Raw genomic sequence first — 12500 nt, 5'->3', positions numbered from 1 at the left:
GTAAATTAAGAAGATAAAGAAAATAATTAACAAACAAGAGGTAAGAGAAGGCAAGAGAAGAAGAAATGAAGAGGAAAGGAAAATAAAGGAAAGGGAAGGAAAGGAAAAGAAAGGAAGGAAAGAAGGGGAAATGAGAAGAAAGGGAAGGGAAGGGAAGGGAAGGGAAGGAAAGAGAAGGGAAGAAATGAAAAGGAAAGGAAAAAGAAAGGAAGGAAAGAACAGGAAATGAGAAGAAAGGGAAGGGAAGGGAAGGGAAAGAAAGAGAAGGGAAGATATGAAGAGGAAAGGGAAGGGAAGGGAAAGGAAGGAAAGGAAAGAGAAGGGAAGGGAAAGGAAGGGAAGGAAAGAGAAGGGAAGATATGAAGAGGAAAGGGAAGGGAAGGGAAAGGAAGGAAAGGAAAGAGAAGGTAAGAAATGAAGAGGAAAGGAAAAAGAAAGGAAGGAAAGGACAGGAAATGAGAAGAAAGGAAAGGGAAGGGAAGGGAAAGAAAGGAAAAAGAAGGTAAAAAATGAAGAGGAAAGGAAAAAGAAAGGAAGGAAAGGACAGGAAATGAGAAGAAAGGAAAGGGAAGGGAAGGGAAGGGAAAGAAAGGAAAGAGAAGGGAAAAAATGAAGAGGAAAGGAAAAAGAAAGGAAGGAAAGAAGGGGAAATGAGAAGAAAGCGAAGGGAAGGGAACAGAAGGAAAGGAAAGAGAAGGTAAGAAAAGAAAGGAAGGAAAGAAGGGGAAATGAGAAGAAAGCGAAGGGAAGGGAACAGAAGGAAAGGAAAGAGAAGGGAAGAAAAGAAAAGAGAGGGTCAAGGAAATCAGGTAATAAATAAACAGTGACAGGCAAATACTCAAAATAAGAAACAAGAAACCAAGTAACGATTATGAAGAAGCAAAATAATAAAGGAAAATTAAAAAGAAAAATACGGTCGAGAAACGATCGATAAAAACAACTCGAAAATAAAATAATGTTTGAAAGAAGAAGAAGAAGAAAAAAAAGCAAGAAACGAATTAATAAACCAAAAAAAAGTGAAATTAAAAACAAACTTGAAAATATACATCCACGAAAAAGACACACACAAAAAAAAAAAACATTAAACATTACGACCAGGAGGCAGGAAATGAGTGACGGAGATAGAACAGCTAAGGAAGACGAGGACGAAAAAGTAGGAAAAAATAATCATTGCCGTAGCGAGGGGAAGGAAGCGGAGACACACAAGGCACAGGAACAGGCGCCAAGGAAGCCATAAAAAACACATTGATGCCAGAAAACCGCGGAAAAAAAATGAGCATCGAAATCAACAACACGGCCACGACGCGTCTTCTGAAGGCCAAACACGACGATGAACGTAGGAATAAAAACACGCTGATAAAGATAGGAATAAAATCACCCTGATAAAGATAGGAATAAAAACACCCTGATAAAGATAGGAATAAAAACACCCTGATAAAGAAAGAGATAAAGACACGCGGAGAATAAATGAATATATGATGCATGAAAAAAAAACACTCAGATAAATATTGGAAAAAAAAACAGGGTGATAAATAGAGGAATAAAAACATGCTGGTGAATACTAAAATAAAAATACGATGATGAATATAAAGATAAAAACAAACTGATAAATATAGGGATGAAAACATACTGATAAATATTGTATAAAAAAGCATTGATGAATATAAAGATAAAAACAAGCTGATAAATATAGGAATTAAAACATACTGATAAATATTGTATAAAAAAGCATTGATGAATATAGGAATCAAAACAAGCTGATAAATATAGGGATGAAAACATACTGATAAATATTGTATAAAAAAGCATTGATGAATATAGGAATCAAAACAAGCTGATAAATATAGGGATGAAAACATACTGATAAATATTGTATAAAAAAGCATTGATGAATATAAAGATAAAAACAAGCTGATAAATATAGGGATTAAAACATACTGATAAATATTGTATAAAAAAGCATTGATGAATATAGGAATCAAAACAAGCTGATAAATATAGGGATTAAAACATACTGATAAATATTGTATAAAAAAGCATTGATGAATATAGGAATCAAAACAAGCTGATAAATATAGGGATTAAAACATACTGATAAATATTGTATAAAAAAGCATTGATGACTATAGGAATCAAAACAAGGTGATAAATATAGGGATTAAAACGTACTGATAAATATTGTATAAAAAAGCATTGATGAATACAGAAATAAAAACAAGCTGATAAATATGGACATAAAAACAACCTGATGAATATAGAAAAGAAATAAAAACTAAATAAAAAAGGTACATAAAAGAAAAAATAGTTAAGTAGTCGAATCTATAAACTATTCAAAGACTCTTACAATTATATATAAAAATCAATACGTATTAAATCAATAGATCTAAATAAATAAGTGAATAAATAATTAAATAGGTAAATAAAATAATAAATAAAATAATCAAATGCAAAAGACCACCATGACCACCACCACCACCACCACAACAACAACAACATAAACAACTAAATCAACAACAACAACAAAGCGTTTCAGTACTTACCAAAAACGAAGAGCAGACAAGAAGCCGAGGAGCAGGTGAGTCACACGCACAAACGCACAAACTCGCACAGGTGTATAGTTAATCAGTCACCCCCAGCAGGTATTTCCGGGTAAAGGAACACTGTAGTTTGGGTGGGGCGTGAGGGGGGGGGCCTCACGCATACACACACGTACACACGCACACACTCAGCCTTCACCCACACTTCCCCTTCGTCATCGTGGGAGTAATAGATGTTTCCTTTCCTATTATTTTTTTTCCTTCTTTTTCCTTCAAGGGATTTGTTTGGGAAAATACTTCACGATCCGTCTTCACTCGCTTGGAATATTTTGCATTTCTGGATTCATGTTTTTTTTTTCCTCTTTGTGAATGTGGATGTGTATTTCTATATCTCTTTTTTTTCTGGTTATTTTCTGTTTTTTTTTTCTATGTTCTGTTCTGTTCTTCCTATTTTCCTATTTATGTTATTTTCTAAGCCTTTTGGTCACTGTGTTGTTTTTTTTGTTTTGTTTTGTTTTGTTTCTCTGAGGACGGATGTTAAGTTTAGATCTATATATTTTCTTTTTTTAAATATTTCGTGGGTTGTTTATATTTTCTTCCTTTCAACTTTTAAAGAGTAGATTTTTTTCCTCACTGCCTTCTTTCCCCTTCACTAGATAGTCTTGATCTATTATGTTTTACCTTTCCTGAGATCACGGATATTATACGGATCTATATTCTTTTCCTTCTCTTTTCGATCTATTTTCATGTGATTTTTTATTTTCTTTCTACGTGTTTCTGTCATTTATTAAACACTTTCCTCACTATGTTATTTTTTATCACTTCGTCTATATATTTTCCCCTTTTTGTTTAGGCAGACATTCGTACAATTTTCTTCTTTTCTATTAGTAATGTAATTTTTTTCTATGACCTTCCTTTGTGCTTGTGTTATTTCAGTCAGCAATTTCCTCACTGTTATCACTTCAGTATTATTTTTCCTGTTTGGTGTAAGTCGACAGATACAATTTCCTTCTTTCCTTAATATTTCTGCGTTTTCTATTTCCTTCCTCCGTGTTTGTGGAATTTAGTGAACACTTTCCTCACTGTGTATCTGTTATATCACTACGTCTGTATATGTTCCTCCTCTTTTTCTTCTTTCCTCGAGATATCTGTGTTACCTTCTCCCTCTCTTTAGGTTAGCGGCATCCAGTGAGCCCTTCGTCATTTGTCGGCCTCGGTCTTGGCCTCGTGTCCTCGCGGCGCCCCGGCCTGCCGCCTCGTGCTCTCCGACAGGCCTTCACGAGGACGCGGCCTCATGGCAGGGGGCGGGGAGGCTCACGCTGCCCTGGTGCTGGCCGGACGCTGGACTGATGGGGGGGGAGGAGACACAGCTGTTAGTGACGATGATGATAAAAGTAACACCAATACAATAAGAATGATAATACGAAGAATAATAAGAAGAAAAAGTACTAAAAGAAGGAAAGGAAGAAGTGCAAAAAGAAGAAAAAGGAAAAGAGGAAGAAGAAGAAGAAGAGGAAGAAGAAGAAGAAGAAGAAGAAAAAGAAGAAGAGAACAATAACAAAAATAATATACAATACAATAATAATGATAATACAAAGAATAAGAAGAAAAAAATACAAAAAGAAGGAGGAAGAAGAGCAAAAAGAAGAAAAAAGAAAAGAGGAAGAGGAAAAAGAAGAAGAAGAAGAAGAAAAAGAAGAAAAGAAGTAAAAGAAGAAGAAAACAATAACAAAATAATAATTACTACTACGACTACAACAGAAATACAAAACATTACTCTCTCTCTCTCTCTCTCTCTCTCTCTCTCTCTCTCTCTCTCTCTCTCTCTCTCATCCTGCTGACCCACAAAGGAACCGTCAAGTTGTTTCCGTTTTTTTTTTCCGTCCTTAAACGTAAGATTAAGAACGTTTTTCTTGTTATTTTTTTTCCTATTTCATTGACTTTAAAATGTTCAGTCACCCGTGTGTGTGTGTGTGTGTGTGTGTGTGTGTGTGTGTGTGTGTGTGTGTGTGTGTGTGTGTACGTCATGTCATTGTAATATTTCAACAGACTTCCTCAACAGACACGGAAATGGAATGGAAGGGGACGGAATGCATATATATATCGCGTTGCTTCCTGTTGAGAGAGAGAGAGAGAGAGAGAGAGAGAGAGAGAGAGAGAGAGAGAGAGAGAGAGAGAGAGAGAGAGAGAGAGAGAGAGATAACTACCCTTCTCTCTCTATCTATCCATCTTACTTACACACACACACACACACAAACACCGCCTTTCTATGCCACAAATAACTACTCAGAAACGACAGAGGATGACCACATTTACCCTCGAGCCAAAGACACACACACACACACACACACACACACACACACACACACACAGATACATTCCTTACGCGGGAAAACATTGACGAGTAAAACAGTTAAGTGCCCCCCTAAAATACCACCCTCGCCAGTTCATTATAGGAGAAGCGACGCAGGGAGGAAGAGGAGGAGGAACAGGAACAGGAACAGGAGGGGGGAGAGGAAGAGGAAGGAGAAGAGGAGAGAGCGGAGGAAACAGGGAAAGGAAGAGGAGAAATAGGATGAAAAGGGAGGGAGAATAAGAGTAAGAACAGGAGGAAGAGGAGAAACAGGAAGGGAGAGGAGGAAAAGGCGGGAGAGGAAGAGGAGGGGAATTCCACTTTTTATTGTTGCCTAATATAGAAATGGAGGAGGAGAAGGAGGAGGTGGAGGTGGAGGAGAATACAGGTTACGTGTCTGCAAAACGTATGCGAAGGAAATGCAAACAAAAATCACAGAAAAAGTCTTAAAGAAAACGGGGTAGTGGACACTCGTTGAAAGTTTTCCTTGTTGCATAAGTCCACGAGGGGGGTAGGAGGAGGAGGAGGAGGAGGAGGGGAGAAAGTGGTGTGAAGAATGAGGGAAAAGCGGAATTGCACAGAGCACGGTTGAGGCGAAGTGAAAAAGAGACAGAAGAGTTTGAGAGGAAGAGAGAGACTGAGAGTGAGAGGAATTGAGAGAAACGGAGATGCAAAAAAAGGGAAGGAAGGAGATGACAGGAAAGAAGATAAAGAATAAGAAAGAGAAAGATGGAAAGAGATAAAGAAGAGAGATCTAGAGTGAGAGAAAAAGAGAGAAGTGGAGAGGAGAGGAAGAAAGAGGCGGGAAAAAGATGACAGGGAAGAAGAGAAAGAGTAAGAGAGAAGATGGAGAAGAGAGAGAGAGGAGAGAGAGAGGAAAAGAAAGAAGCGGAGAGGAGAGGAAGAAAAGGAGACGAAAAAAAAAAAAAGATGACAGGGAAGAAGATAATGGAGTGGAATAAATAAAGTATACCAGCATGAGAGTGAATGAGAGACGGAGCCGCGAAGTGTGAAAATGACGCCAAAAAAAAAAAAAATAAATAAATAAGGCCATGTTTCAGATATGTCAAAAATTAGGCACATTTCAAAACGGATATAAATGAATAAGATAGATAAATAAAAATATATAAGTATACAAATATAGAGATAGATAATTTTTTTTTTTACAGCAGAGGAGACAGTGCAAGGCCGAAAAAAAAAAACAATAATGAAAAAAAGCCCGCTACTTACTGCTCCTGAATTATAAAATATACATAAAATACATAGAAATGATATATAAAAAAAATCGGCAACACTGTAAGGCACTAATGTATATGGGACCATGCTTTTTTTTTCATGTATATAGAATCATGTTCCTACAAAAATAAATAGATAAGTAAATAAATAACACGGATGCACTACCCAGAAGAAAATCAGTATGCCTCGAGGTGTCTTTCAACTTCTTCGGTACATTCCCGGAGCCTGACACAACGCTCTGGGCACGAGATGGAAAGTTCCGTCTTCGGGTTTCAAGAAGAGAGAGAGAGAGGAATCTGACGAGGAAGGAAGGCGGGGCGACAAGGAGCAGGGGACCAGGAAAACATGTCCGTTGTTTTGTGAAGTGCCTGCATCGTAAAGCCTTGTCGCCATGCACACACACACACACACACACACACACACACACACACACACACACACACACAGGTAAGAGGGGGGGGAGGTGTGTGGGGGGGAGGTATGTGAGTGGGTGAGTTTTGATCTATTTTAATTTTTTTTAGCTTTATCCCACATATCCTAAAACTAGTGGACGCTTTTCTGCACACACTTATATTTTCCATTTGGTAAAGTATTATTTCACTTACTAGGTGTGTGTGTTTGTGTTTGTGTTTGTGTTTGTGTGTGTGTGTGTGTGTGTGTGTGTGTGTGTGTGTGTGTGTGTGTGTGTGTGTGTACTGCGGCGATATTTCCCGTGCGTTGGGGTGCATTAATGAGGGGTGAATGAAGGCTTGACCAATTATAGGCATTGTGGTGTTGAGTGGTGTTGAATTAGTGATGACACGGGTGGTGAGACGCACGGTCTGGTCTTACGGTGGTGATGACTGAGTGATGAGGGCAGTGTTGATTGTCGTAATGGTATTTTAAATCGTGTGGCTAGTTCAGTTTTTTCATTCATTCTTGGGACGTAAAAAGTTATATATAAAAAAATCAACATAACCAATTAACCACGCCTTGAAAAACAGGTAAAAAACAACAGTAATAAATCAGCCACTGTATTCTTGATGAGACTACTAACTAAACGAATACAAAAAAATGTTAAACCACCACCAGAAACCACAACTAATCCGCTACATACAAATACATTAATTAAACCAATACAAAAAAAAATCTTTAACACGACCTCTAAAAAAAAAATCAAGGGAGAATGATGAGTATACTGTTGTTGTGGTGAGTGGGTGTAGGATGTGTGGTGAGTGTGATGCATAAATGGATGAAGGGTGTAGGGACGCTGAGATTTGAGAGGGAGGCGTTACTGGTGATGCAATTTAAGGTTTATGAGTGTGATGATGATAGGCTTATAAGAAGAATGCGGTGTTGAAAAGGGGTGAGCGTAGGTGTATTAGTCAAGTTAAAGGGTGTCCGCTAGCCCTGTATAGTGTTGAAAGGTGTATATATAATTTTAAAAGAAAGGAGGCTGCTCAATGTTTACAAATAAGAGGGGAAAAAAAGCTCGCTGGTGTGATGTTAAGAGGCATGTGTGTGAAGGTGGCGTGTGTTACCTGTGTTAATGAGTAGACAGGTGTTGTGTGATGTTGAACGGTGTTAGGTATGGGTGTATGGTGACTAAAAGGATGTAAGGGGATGGATATAACGTGTGTATGGTGACTATAGGAATTAAGGGGATGAAAATAAAGGATTGTATGGTTAATGTAAGGGGCGAAGGGATGAAGATAATGGGCATATGGTAACTAATAGGGATAAGGGAATGAAGATAATGGGTAAATAAAAAAGGACAGCATAGCAACATAAGTCGGCAAGGTATTAAATAAGTAGGTAAGGAAATAGATAGATAGATATATAGATAGATATAGATATAGATAGATAGATAGATAGAGAGAGAGAGAGAGAGAGAGAGAGAGAGAGAGAGCATCACTTTACAATTCTATCGTTCAGTAGGAAATACCTGAAGCGTCCCCAACTATTACGACATCAAAACTTTATAGGTCACCAGGCCATTCTTTTATCCTACTCAACATTCAAGCAACAAATCACGTCTTCATTCAAGGATTTATATATATACATTTCATTGCCTTCACTCCTTCTATGATTTTATGAGGGGTGGTTATGGTGGTGGTGATGAGCTTGGAGGTGGTGGTGGTGGTAGTGGTGATGATAGTGGTGATGGTGGTGGTTTCATTTTTTTGAAGGAGTTTTTTTTTATTTCATTGTCATCACTAAACTTTTTTTTTTATCAGGTGTTCGTATTGCATTAAATTTAACTATTCGCTTCTATTATATTCAACATCTAGACTCTATTTCACTATTTTGCTTCCCATTTTCCATTCTATCTTTATCCATTACTGATCTATATTCTTTTCTTCTTGTATTCAATATCATCCAACGCCTCTCTCTCTCTCTCTCTCTCTCTCTCTCTCTCTCTCTCTCTCTCTCTCTCTCTCTCTCTCTCTCTCTACTCACACCGCTCGGCTCACTCGCTTCCTCACTCCCTCGGACTGACTTGCTTCCTCCTTTCCTTGCCCACTATCCTCCCTTTGCCTACTCCATATACTCCTTCCCTTGCCCATTCACTCCCCTTGGCTCACATTTTCATCCTCTCCTCCTTCTATATTTTTCTTCTTTTTCCTTCTCCTTCTATTCTTGTTCTTCTTTTTCCTCCTCCCTCTCCACCTTCTCCTATTCTTTTCTTCTTATTCCTACTCCCCCTTCTCCTCCTCCTTCTATTGTTGTTTCTTCCTCCTCCTCCTCGTCTTCCTCTTCCCGCCGCTTCAATGCCTCCCTTGCCATTTCACACCCATCGCCCATTCCCTCCCTTTGGCTTATTCCAGACGCTCCTTTCTGATGCCCTTACCTTCTCTTCCTTCCCCTGGGCTCCCTGTATACACTCCCTCCCGTTGCCCATTCCCTCCCTCCCATCCCTACTCCCTCGCTCCCTCGTCCCTTCACCGCGAAAGGTTAATCTCGGCCGCGTCTGTTTGTGTGTGGCGTCCTTGAGGGTTGCCTGCTGGTCCACTAGTCATCCTTGGGGCGTCCGGGCGTCACTCTCTCTCTCTCTCTCTCTCTCTCTCTCTCTCTCTGGCAGGGTGTCGCCGGTCAGTGCCTGAACGTGCAATGTATTCAAGGCTCCTGGTACTCCGCTTTCGCTCTGTGTGTGTGTGTGTGTGTGTGTGTGTGTGTGTGTGTGTGTGTGTGTGTGTGTTACTTTTTTTTTTGTTTCTTTTCTTCGACCGTTTTTCTTATTCCCCCTATTCTTGTTTTCCTTCCCTTAATTATTTTCTTCTTTTAATCAAGTTCATCCACTTTCTCCTTCTCTTCCTGTTCCTGTTATTTATATTCCTACTCCTCGACTTTTCGCTTCCTCTTACTCCTATTCGTTTTTCTTTTCGTTTTCTTCTTCCTCCTTCTATTCTTTTCTTCTTTTTGTTCCTCCAATTCTTTTTCTTCAATTTCCTCCTTTTATTAGTTTTCTTTATCCTCTCCTCCTTCTTCTATATTTTTCTTCTTTTCCCTCCCCCTCCTTCTATTCTTTTTCTTCTTTTTCTCCTCCCTCTCCACCTTCTCCTCCTCCTATACTTTTCATCTTATTCCTACACCCCCTTCTCCCCCTCCTATTCTTTTTCATTTTCCTTCTCCTGCTATTGTTGTTTCTACCTCCTCCTCCTCCTCCTCCTCCTCCTCCTCCTCCTGCCGCTTCAATGGTTTTCTTCCCTCGTTTTCCTCCCGATTAACTTTAGGGGACCACCTCGTTTGTAGGTCGTCCTGGTCGTCACTCGTGCGGCGAACCACCACCACAGAACGACCACAATCACCACCAGTCACCACCACCACCACCACCACCGGGAACTTGCATTATGATTTCTGCCGCCACGGTAGTATTGATGATGGTGGTGGTGGTGGTGGTGGGTATGGATTTGACTGTGGTGGTGGTAGTGGTGGTGGTGGTGATGGTAGATAGGTTTGGTGGTGGTAGTGGTGATGGAGGTTGTGGTGGTAGACAGGTGTAGTGATAGTAATAGTGGTAGATGTGGTAGATAGGTGTGCTGGTGGTAGTGATGATGATGGTGATGGTGGCGATGCATGTGGATGAGGTGGTGGTGATGGTGGTGGTGGTTGACAGGTGAAGTGGTGGTGGGGCCTGCCAGGTATGCATTCACAAGTAACAGGTAAGGTCTCACTTCGTTAACACCTCCGCCAGACAGGTAAGTGTGGAAGTTTGAACACCGCCAACATTGAATACATAAAATTTCCGCCCTCCACTACCTCTGACATTCTCCTGCGCCCGCCTACTGCACCTCCTTCGTGAGTCTCTATTCAGTTTAACGCCCATCAACTCTTTCATAACTTCGATTTAATTTCAACATCGTAAACACTAGTTATATATTTCTTCAACGTCTTTGTAGGACATGACACCAACAGGATAAAGTTAATAAAGAAGTAACGTTGTAGGTCCATCCATTAACACTTAACACGTTTCATAACACCATCTTGACAGTTAACATGTAAATAAAACGGTATTTAACTCCACGATCCAAACTAACACCCTTTCTCAAGTTTTCCTTTTCTTCACTAACTGCACGTCTCCGGGTCTTTCTTTCTCTTCTAAAGTAACATGTATTTCAATATCAACATACTAGGCACACATCATTTTAAGGAAGTTTCTCTCTTCTTCATTAACTGCACTATTTTCAGGTCTTTCTCATCTAAAGTAACACCTCCTTCAACATCAACATCAAGGTGCCCGTCATCACTACAAGGCGAGGTAACTATCACATCACAGGACACAACAATCAAAATTCAACACAAATTACGTTATTGAATTGTACGGATCACAGCCCCTCGCGTTAAAGGCCTATCAGAAGTAGAATCACAACTTCCTTTCACGTGCTTTCATGCAACAGGTGACAGCAAACTCAGGTGAGGTCAGTGTTCCATCACAAGACACAACAATCGGGGGCAGCATCTGATTGTACGGTCGAAAACTACACGCATTCACAACTACAATCACTCCATTTTCATCCCTTCACCAGGTGTCAGCAAACTCAGGTGAGGTTAGTGTTTCACCACAAGACACAACAATCGGGGGCAGCATCTGATTGTACGGTCGAAAACTACACGCATTCACAACTACAATCACTCCATTTTCATCCCTTCACCAGGTGTCAGCAAACTCAGGTGAGGTCAGTGTTTCACCACAAGACACAGCAATCAGGATGAACCAACAACAGCATATGATTGTAAGGGCACCGAAAACAACACGCATTCACTTCTTCCGCATCCACAATCACATCTTTTTCATAGCTTCACCAGGTGTCATCTAACTAGGGTAAGGTCATTGATCCATCACAGGTCAACGTTCCATCACAAGACACAGCAATGAGGATACACCAACTGCAGCATCAGAAAACTACACACACATTCACTTCTTTAGACTCACCAATCACATCTTTTTTCATAGCTTCGCCAGGATCACCACAATAAGGCAGGTCACAACACACTTCACCATACGCCACAGCAACCTCACCACCACTAGAACAACATCAATACCCAACACCACCACTACCACCATTACCCACGTGCGGTATTTGGCATCTCACAAGACACACGCTGAAGTCCTTCTCTCCTCCTCCTCCTTTCTACCTCGTCACCCTCCTCCTCCTCCTCCTCTCAAACACCTGCCCTCAAGCTCCCAACAGGTGAACTTTGCTATGCCCACAATGAGTCCTATTCCTTCGTCAGCCAACCGTTAGTAGTGTCCAGGGGGTGTATGGAGAGCCTCGCGTAGGTGTTTCCTTTCCCGCCGTGTCTACCTGGTACCTGGTGCGGGAAGAGGCAGGCAGCGGGAGGCGGGAGACAGGAGAGAGCGGCGCGGCAAAGGTCCCCCACTCACCTCACTCACCAACGCCAGACTGGGGGCAAGTTCTGACTCTGGGACGCGAGGGACTTCCCCACCACCACCACCACCACCACGCTACCACTATGCCTGCTCCTCCACCTTCTCCACTAGTCCACTTCCACCATCATTGCACCAGTACTACCATCAAAGCCCTTCTACATCCATGCTACCTCTATTTCCATTATAATTTCCATCACCACTACCACAATTCTACCACAATTCCACCACCACCACCTCCACACGCTACCACTATACCCTCCTCCTCCACCAGTATATTTCCATCACCTTCATTCCATCGGTACCTACCACCACAGACATTGCCCTCGCCATCACCACCACCAACGCCACACTACCGCCTCCACCACTGTCGTCGGAAACACCAACACCACCTCCATCAATATACCACTACCACAAAAAGAAATACTACCACCATCCTCTGCTCTTGATCCGATATTATTGATGTTTTCATTGATGTTTTGTTTTTTTCATTCAGTTTACGTTT

At 40.7% G+C, this 12500-nt stretch overlaps 1 protein-coding gene across 8 annotated transcripts in view; it reads right to left on the bottom strand.

Moving 5' to 3' along the window:
• Positions 1-12500, bottom strand: part of LOC126987966 (mucin-19-like) — a 207597-nt gene that overhangs the window by 164032 nt on the left and 31065 nt on the right. For 6 of the 8 annotated variants that reach the window (XM_050845640.1, XM_050845638.1, XM_050845646.1 and 3 more), the window contains exon 3: positions 2541-3883. The gene's annotated coding sequence lies outside the window, so the exon portion shown is untranslated. Of the gene's footprint in view, positions 1-2540; positions 3884-11912; positions 12058-12500 lie in introns of those variants that run through there. The other 2 variants (XM_050845645.1, XM_050845643.1) reach the window with 2 other exon arrangements.

This window comes from Eriocheir sinensis, chromosome 67 (genome assembly GCF_024679095.1).
Source record: "Eriocheir sinensis breed Jianghai 21 chromosome 67, ASM2467909v1, whole genome shotgun sequence".
NCBI classification, from domain to species: Eukaryota; Metazoa; Arthropoda; class Malacostraca; order Decapoda; family Varunidae; genus Eriocheir; species Eriocheir sinensis.
This window is presented reverse-complemented; position numbering and strand designations above follow the sequence as displayed.